Raw genomic sequence first — 8984 nt, forward strand, 5'->3', positions numbered from 1 at the left:
TATAAAGAGTTTTTATCCTGAATAGGCATGGGATTTTAGCCAATATTTTTTCTGGTTCTATAGACAGGTTCATATGGTTTTTCTCTTTTAAGCTGTTTATATGATGAATTACATTTATAGATTTCCTGATATTAAACCACTGTTATGTAACTGAAATAAGTCCTACTTGGTAGTGGTGTATTATCTTTTTAAAATTTTTACCCATTTGAGTCAACTTGCTAATTTTTTTTTTTTTAGAATTGTGGTCTTTATTTTTCATGAGATAAATTGGCTTGGAATTTTTTTCTTAAGTGTCCTTATCTTATTTTCTTTCGTATCAGTGTTATAATGGCCTCAATAAATGAGTTGAGGAACATTTTATTTCTTCTATTTTCTGGAAGAATTTAGTTTTTTTTTCTGGCATTCTATTTTATTTAACACTCATTCACTTGTTTTTCAGCTTCCAAATTTTTATTCCATTTCTTGTCTGCTATTATTCTCTTATTGTCCTTATCTTTTATGGGTATATGCCATTTGAACGGGCTTTCTGGGAGATAAAAGGAGCGAAATACGTGTGTGTTCACTTTGCCATGTTTAACCTAAAATCTGGTATTTCTGTTTCCTTTCCCATTAATTAATTTATCTATAAAGTTTGACTAATGGAGAGTTGATTGTATAAAGAGTAGATTGAAGTCTGAGCCTGGGTATTTAATTTTAAATTGTTCATTTTAATGGAAAAACTGAGAAGCCTATACAGTCATACTTCAGAGATATTGCAGGTTTAGTTCCAAACCACTACAATAAGGTGAGTACTGCAATAAAGTGAGTCACACAAATTCTTTGGTTTCCCAATGCCTATAAAAGTTATGTTTACACTATACTGTAGTCTACTAAGTGTGTATAGCATTATGTACATACCTTAATTAAATAATATACATACATAATGTACATACCTTAATTAAAAATACTTTTTTGCTTTAAAATGCTATTGATCCGCTGGGCGTGGTGCCTCACATCTGTAATCCTAGCACTTTGGGAGCCCGAGACAGATGGATTGCTTGAGCTCAGGAGTTCGAGACCAGCCTGGGCAACATGGCAAAACCCTCTCTCTACAAAAAATACAAAAATTAGCTGAGGTGGTGGTGTGTGCCTGTAATCCTAGGCTGAGGATTACAGTTTGGTGGCTGAGGCAGGAGGATCACTTGAACTTGGGAGGTGGAGGCCGCAGTTAGCTGAGATTGCGCCACTGCACTCCAGCCTAGGCGACAGAGTGAGACCCTGTCTTTAAAAAAAAAAAAAAAAAAGCATGAATCATCTGAGCTTTCAGCAAGTCATAATCTTTTTTGCTGGTGAGGGTCTTGCCTCCATGTTCATGGTTGCTGACTGATCAGGATGGTGGTTGCTGAAGGTTGGGGTGGCTGAGGCAAATTAAAAAAAAAAAAAAAAACAATGAAGTTGGCTGCATTGATCGACCCTTCCTTTCATGAAAGATTTCTCTGTAGCATTCAATGCTGTTTGATAGCATTTAATCTACAATAGAGTTTCTTTCAAAATTGGAGTCAATCCTCCAAACCCTGTCACTGCTTTACCAATTATGTTTATCTATTATTCTAAATTCTCTATTGTCATTTCAACAATGTTCATAACATCTTCACTAGGACTAGATTCCATTTTAAGAAACCACTTTCTTTGCTTACACATACGAAGCAACTCCTCATCCATTAAAGTTTTATCACGAGATTGCAGCAACTCAGTAATATCTTCGGTCTCTACTTCTGATTCCAGTTCTCTTGCTATTTCCACCACATCTGTAGTTACTTCCTTCACTGAAGTCTTGAACCCCTCAAAGTCATCCATGAGGGTTGGGATCAACTTCTTCCAAACTCCTGTTAAAGTTGATATTTTGACCTCCTCTCAAGAATCATGAATGCTCTTAAATGGCATCTAGAATGGTGAATCCTTGGCAGAAGTTTTTCAATTTCCTTTTCCCAGATCCATCCCACTATCTATGATTGTTATAGCCTTTAAAAATGTAGTTCTTAAATAATAAGACTTGAAAGTCAAAATTACTCTTGGATCCATAGGCTGCAGAATAGATGTTGTGTTGGCAGGCATGAAAACAACAGTAATATCTCTTTGTACATTTCCATCAGAGCTCTTTGGTGACAAGGTGCATTGTCAATGAGCAATAATATTTTTTAAAATAATCTTTTTTAGGGGGGCAGTAAGTCTTAACAGTGGGCTTAAAATATTCAGTTAACCGGCCGGGCGCTGTGGCTCACGCCTGTAATCCCAGCACTTTGGGAGGCCGAGGCGGGCAGATCATGAGGTCAGGGGTTTGAGACCATCCTGGCTAACACGGTGAAACCCTGTCTCTACTAAAAATACAAAAAATTAGCTGAACGTGGTGGCAGGTGCCTGTAGTCCCAGCTACTCGGGAGGCTGAGGCAGGAGAATGGCATGAACCCGGGAGGCAGAGCTTTCAGTGAGCTGAGATCTTGCCACTGCACTCCAGCTTGGGCGACAGAGCAACACTCCATCTCAAAGAAAAAAAAAAAAAAAGAAAGAAAAGAAAAAGAAAAAAAAATTCAGTAAACCATGCTAGAAACAGATGTGCTGTCATCCAGGCTTTGTTGTTCCATTTATAGAGTTCAGGCAGAGTAGATTTAACATCATTCTTAAGGGCCCCAGGGTTTTTAGAATGGTAAATGATAAATAAGTCACCAGCTGCATTAGCCACTATCAAGAGACTCAGCCTGTCTTTGAAGCTTTGAAGCCAGGCATTGACTTCTCCTCTAGAGCTATGAAAGTCCTAGATGACATCTTCTTCCAATGTAAGACTGTTTTGTCTACATTAAAAATTTTTTTTAACTTAAAAAGATTTTATGGCTGGGCATGGTAGCTCATGCCTGTAATCCAAGCACATTGGGAGGCCAAGGCAGGCGGATCACCTGAGGTCAGGAGTTTGAGACGAGCCTGGCCAACATGGTGAAACTCTGACTACTAAAAATACCAAAAAAAGAAAATTAGCCGAGCATGGTGGTGCGTGCCTGTAATCCCAGCTACTGTGTCATGCACGTCCACGTGAAGAGACCACCAAACAGGCTTTGTGTGAGTAATAAAGCTTTTTAATCACGTGGATGCAGGAAGGCTGAGTCTGAAAAGAGAGTCAGCAAAGGGACATAAGGGTGGAGCCGTTTTATAGGATTTGAGTAGGTAAAGGAAAATTAAAGTCAAAGGGAGGTTGTTCTCTGGCGGGTAGGAGTGGGGGTCACAAGGTGCAGATGAGTCACAAAAATAATTTAACAACCTTGTGGCAGTGTATCCTTAATGCCCAGATTGTGGGGGAACTTTTTGAGCCAGGATGAGCCAGGAAAGGGAATTTCAGAAGATAATGTCATCACTTAAGGCAAGGACTGGCCATTTTCACTTCTTTTGTGGTGGAATGTCATCAGTTAAGGCAGGGGCAGGGCATTTTCACTTCTTTTGTGATTCTTCAGTTACTTCAGGCCATATGGGTGTATAGGTGCAAGTCACAGGGGATGCGATGGCTTGGCTTGGGCTGAGGCCTGGCACTCAGGAGGCTGAGGCAGGATAATTGCTTGAACCTGGGAGGTGGAGGTTGCAGTGAGCCAAGATTGTGCCACTGCACTCCAGTCTGGACTACAGAATGAGACTCTGTCTCAAAAAAAAATAATAAAATAAAATAAATAAATAATAAAAAATTTGAGACAGGATCTTGCTTTCTTGCCTATACTGGAGTGCAGTGGCACAATCATAGCTGGCTGCATCCCCAAACTCCTGGGCTCAAGTGATCCTGCCATCCCAGCCTTCTGAGTAGCTTGGACTAGAGATGTGCACCACCATGCCCAGTTTTCTTTCTCGTTTTTTCTTTTTTCTTTCTTTTTTAAGATGGGATCTCACTCTGTTGCCCAGGCTGGAGTGCAGTGGCATGATCATAGCTCACTGCAGCCTCCTGGAACTCCTGGGTTCAAGCAATTCTCCTGCCTCAGCCTCTCGAGTAGCTGGGACTACAGCTATATGTCACCATGCCCAGCTAATTTTTTATTTTTTTTGTAGAGATGGGGTCTCACTGTGTTGCCCAGGCAGTTCTCGAACTCCTGGCCTTAAGTGATCCTCCCACTTCAGCCTCCCAAAGTGCTGGGATTACAGGTGTGAGCCCCTGCACCCAACTACATTGAAAATCTGTTGTTTAGTGTAGCCACTTTCATCAATTATCTTACCTAGATCTACTGAATAACTTGCTGCAGCTTCTACATCAGCACTTATTGGTCTACCCTGTACTTTTATGTTATAGAGATGGCTTCTTTCCTTAAACCTCATGAACCAACCTCTGCTAGCTGCGAACTTTTCTTCTGCAGTTTCCTTACCTCTCTCAGGCTTCATAGAATTGAACAGAGTTAGGGCCCTGCCCTGGATTAGGCTTTGGCTTAAGGAAAGGTTGTGGCTGGTTTGATCTTCTATCCAGACCACTCACACTTTCTCCATATCAGCAATAAAGCTGTTTTACTTTCTTATCATTCATGTATTCATTTGAGTAGCACTTTCAATTTCTTTTAAAAACTTTTCCTTTGCATTGACAACTTGGTTAGCTGTTTGGTGCAAGAGGCCTAGCTTTCTGCCTATCTCTGCTTTCCATATGCCTTCCTCACTAAGCTTAATCATGTCTAGTTTTTGATTTAAAGTGAGAGACATGCGACTGCCTTTCACTTGAACACTTAGAGGCCACTGTAGGCTTCACTTGGCCTGATTTCAATATTGTTGTGTCTCAGGCAATAGGGAGGCCTGAGAAGAGGGAGAGAGATTGGGGACTGGCTGGTCTGTGGAGCAGTCAGAACACACAAAACATTTTCTGATTAAGTTTGCCATCATGTATGGGCATGGCTTGTTGTGTCCCAAAACGAATCTTTCATGTTACAGTAGTAACATCTTGAACAAGCTAGAAATGTTGTCAGAATTACTAAAACATGACCCAGAGACACAAAGTGAGCACATGCTGTTGGAAAATGATTTGCTCTACATGGGGTTGTTACAAACCTTCAATTTGTAAAAAACACAGTATCTGCAAAGTGCAATAAAGTGAAGTGCAATAAAGTGAGGTCTGCCTGTATAGCATAAAGCAGCAGATGAGTCACAAAAATAATTTAACAACCTTGTGGCAGTGTATCCTTAATGCCCAGATTGTAGGCTCAAACACCATTTCCCACTAAAAGGAATCAGGGATCCTTGAAGAATTGTGGATGATTTTAAGTCTATGGCAAGAAGTGTTCAAGATGAGCCTGGAACATCTTGTCATGTGGGTCAAAAGGACTGTCACATGAGGAATTACCTTGATGCAATGATAACCTTCTAACATATTACATAACAAGCTATCTCAGAGGTCACAGAACAGAATGGCTCACAGACAAAATTACGATCCTGAATCACTTGGTTTATCAACTCAATTAAAACGTTTAGTAAGAAGCAATGGTAAAGAGATGAGGAAGGTTAACACCCTTAGCACAGGGTGGATGAAGCACCCTATGTGACTCCTGTGTTATATAATGCTCATATGCCCAATCTTTCTACTGCATCAGCCTTCCCCACCGATGGTTACAAGGACCCGAGTTGTGATGAGCAAGAGGACTCACCAGGTTGACTGGGGCTGGACCCCAGACAATCTTGCTCTATTGTAGGAAGATGAGGGCAAGAATCCTTGGCTTCAGCTCTAGCTTACCAATTACCCAGTTGGCCAGCTATGGGTTTTATCTGCATATCTCAGGCAGAGAATGCAGATTGCCAGAATGGGTGTCACAAAGGGATGGCTGGTTTAAAATTTTGTGAATATTCAGTGCCTCATAAATATCTGGTGTTTCATGTGTCTTGTGTCTACTTGGTCTGTCCATTCCATCCCTTCGTACATGAGCAAAATCTGCTCTACCTACCAAGGTATAACATGTCTTACACGCTACTTCCTTCTACACTTAATTTCATCTAGTCTTCATATTTGTTTCCTTCTCTTACTTTCTGTAGCAGACTTTAACATTCATAAAGAATACAGCGGCCGGGCGCGGTGGCTCAAGCCTGTAATCCCAGCACTTTGGGAGGCCGAGACGGGCGGATCACGAGGTCAGGAGATCGAGATCATCCTGGCTAACGGTGAAACCCCGTCTCTACTAAAAAAAATACAAAAAACTAGCCGGGCGAGGTGGCGGGTGCCTGTAGTCCCAGCTACTTGGGAGGCTGAGGCAGGAGAATGGCGTAAACCCGGGAGGCGGAGCTTGCAGTGAGCTGAGATCCCGCCACTGCACTCCAGCCTGGGCGACAGAGTGAGACTCCGTCTCAAAAAAAAAAAAAAGAATACAGCAAACACACCTTACAAGGATGCACTTGAAGTTGGAAGACCCTCTTCCAACTTGAAGAGGCTCCCGATGGCCAAAGATGAGATAATTTGAGAATCAATAAGAATAATAATGATGAGGTTTGAAACATATCAAATGTTTTTAATGCTGTTTAGCTTTCAATTTAAAGTGAGAGGCGTGTTAACTACCTTTCACTTGAACACTTAGAGGCCGTTGTAGGGTTTAGTTGACCTAATTTCAATATCATGTGTCTCAGAGAATCGGGAGGCCTGTGAAGAGGGAGAGAGACTGGGGAATGGCCAGTCATTATGTCACAATGTCATTATGCATTATAACACTAAAAACAAAAAACTCTCATTGCTAATCATTGGAAGATGCTAGTGAACCAATGCATGTGCTCAAAATTGATCTTTTCTATATGAACGATCCCAGTGAGTAGTCACTTAGTAGATGAGGGAGTTTCTCTTTCTAGAAATAGTCTAGCTAATAAATAAAGTAGGGATGATATGATTAGAAGATCATCACTTTGCACACCAAATGAATGAATGGATCTGGGCACTAAGCATCAAAGGCTACTGACATCAAACACACAAAAGAGACAACCACATACTATATTCCTCCTGAAGGAAGACCACAACACTGCCTGTGAGGTAGTCTTGCTTTAAAAAAGTCAGATTTCAATCTGATTGAGTCGTAGTTCAGTCCACATCAATAGTTTTCAAGGAGTGGTCAGCACTAATCACCCAGGAAGTTGCCGGAAATGCATACTTTTGGGACTTTCCTAGACCAGAATCCGAAACTCTGAAGATGGGGCCCAGCAACCTGTTGTAACAAATCGTTCAGGTGATTCTGATGCTCATTAAAAATGGAAAACTACTGCTTTAAATACAATACTAATTTATATGAAATACAGAGGAACATATTAAACAACACCCTGGTGATGCAGGCAAAAAAAAAAAAAAAATACATGCTGTGGGAAACCATCAGACAAATGACTCAGTTTCTTTAAATATAAATTGCAAGGAAATAAAAAATAATAAGGAATAATAATAAAAGATAATAAGGAACCCATAGATTAAGCGAGATCTAGGAAACATAAAGACCAATTGCAAATTTTAGACTTTATTTGGACCTTAATTCAAATAAACAAATTGTAAAAACATGTTATAACATTTATGAGATAACTAGAAATTGTAACACTGGTTATTTGATATTTAGGAAATGTTAATTCTCTTAGACTATGATAACGGAGACTGGGTGTGGTGGCTCAGGCCCGTATTCCCAGCGCTTTAGGAGGGCGAGGCAGGAGGATTGCTTGAGGCCAAGAGTTCAAGACCAGCCTGGGCAACATAGACAGACTGTCTCTACTATGAGATTAAAAAAAAAATTAGCCAGGGATGGTGGTGCACTCCTGCGGTCCCAGCTACTTGGGAGGCTGAGGCAAGATAATTGATTGCAGCACTGTACTCCAGCCTAGGTGACAGAGCATGACTCTGTCTCTAAAAATATAAAATAAAATAAAATAAAATAAAATATGATAATGGTGTTCAAGTATTTAAATAATTAAATGGGGGGCCATTAGACTGAGGTGGCTGTAACTAAGTTCCCACTAAGCAAGCTAAAACCTAACTCAGTTTCATTTCCCGTAAGCAGTTAATTTAAAAGAAACTTAGCCAATCACAGAAGGCCAACTGGGCATTAGTTATATTGTCTTTAACTTCCTATTGGATAGTCCAAATAAAGCAGTTACTGAAAGTTTCACCAATCAAATAATTTCTTTGCTCAGCTTCTGCATTTACCCTATTAGAGCCTTCCCCTCTTGCTCTGTCCTCAAAGCCCGAACCATTTCCAGTGTGGAGCAGCCTGATCAATGAATTGCTGTTTGCTCAAACAAATTCTTCAAAGTTTCAACGTGTGCCAAAGTTTATCTTTTAACAGAAGGTATATTTATGGGCAAAATGATATGGTATCTTCAATTTGCTTCAAAATAATATAGGGTGGGTGGATAAAGACACAAATGAAAAAAAAGTTGATCATGGGTTGCTGATAATAAGGGCTGGGTGGATAGGACATGGGGTTTGTTATGTTATCTTATCTACATTTGTATATATTTGAAATGTTCCACAGTAAAAAGAAAAAAAAAAATTATTGACTTTGTGTGAGCCCATGAGAAAAGCTTTGGATTTAGAAATAGAACTGCCAAATTGAGCCCTAATTTTCCCATTTATTTTCTAGCCAGAGTGAGCTGAGTAGCTGGGTAAACTGCTTCATCTCTGTCATCCTCATTTTCCTCATCTTCTTTAGATGGGTAAACTAGAATAGTGAGAATTAAATGATACAATGTATTCAAATGCTTTGCAAAGAGCTTTGCAGATGGAAGGTTCTATTATCCGGGCTGTGACTTCCATGAAGCTAAATATGGCATCTTCATATATTTTTTCAGCACAGTGTTGGACATATAACAGGTGCTCTATAATTATTCAGTCTCAGTTTTTAAGTTCAATTTAAGTATTATTTGGTAGATGAATGAATGGGTGTATTCCAAATCCTAGGTTTCAGCCCAACATAGTGCCATTCTTGATCATTAACTTAGTAATTCAAACATATAAAGAGTGAATAAAAGTAGGAGACACATTCTGACAA

This window comes from Papio anubis, chromosome 12 (genome assembly GCF_008728515.1).
Source record: "Papio anubis isolate 15944 chromosome 12, Panubis1.0, whole genome shotgun sequence".
Classification (NCBI taxonomy): Eukaryota; Metazoa; Chordata; class Mammalia; order Primates; family Cercopithecidae; genus Papio; species Papio anubis.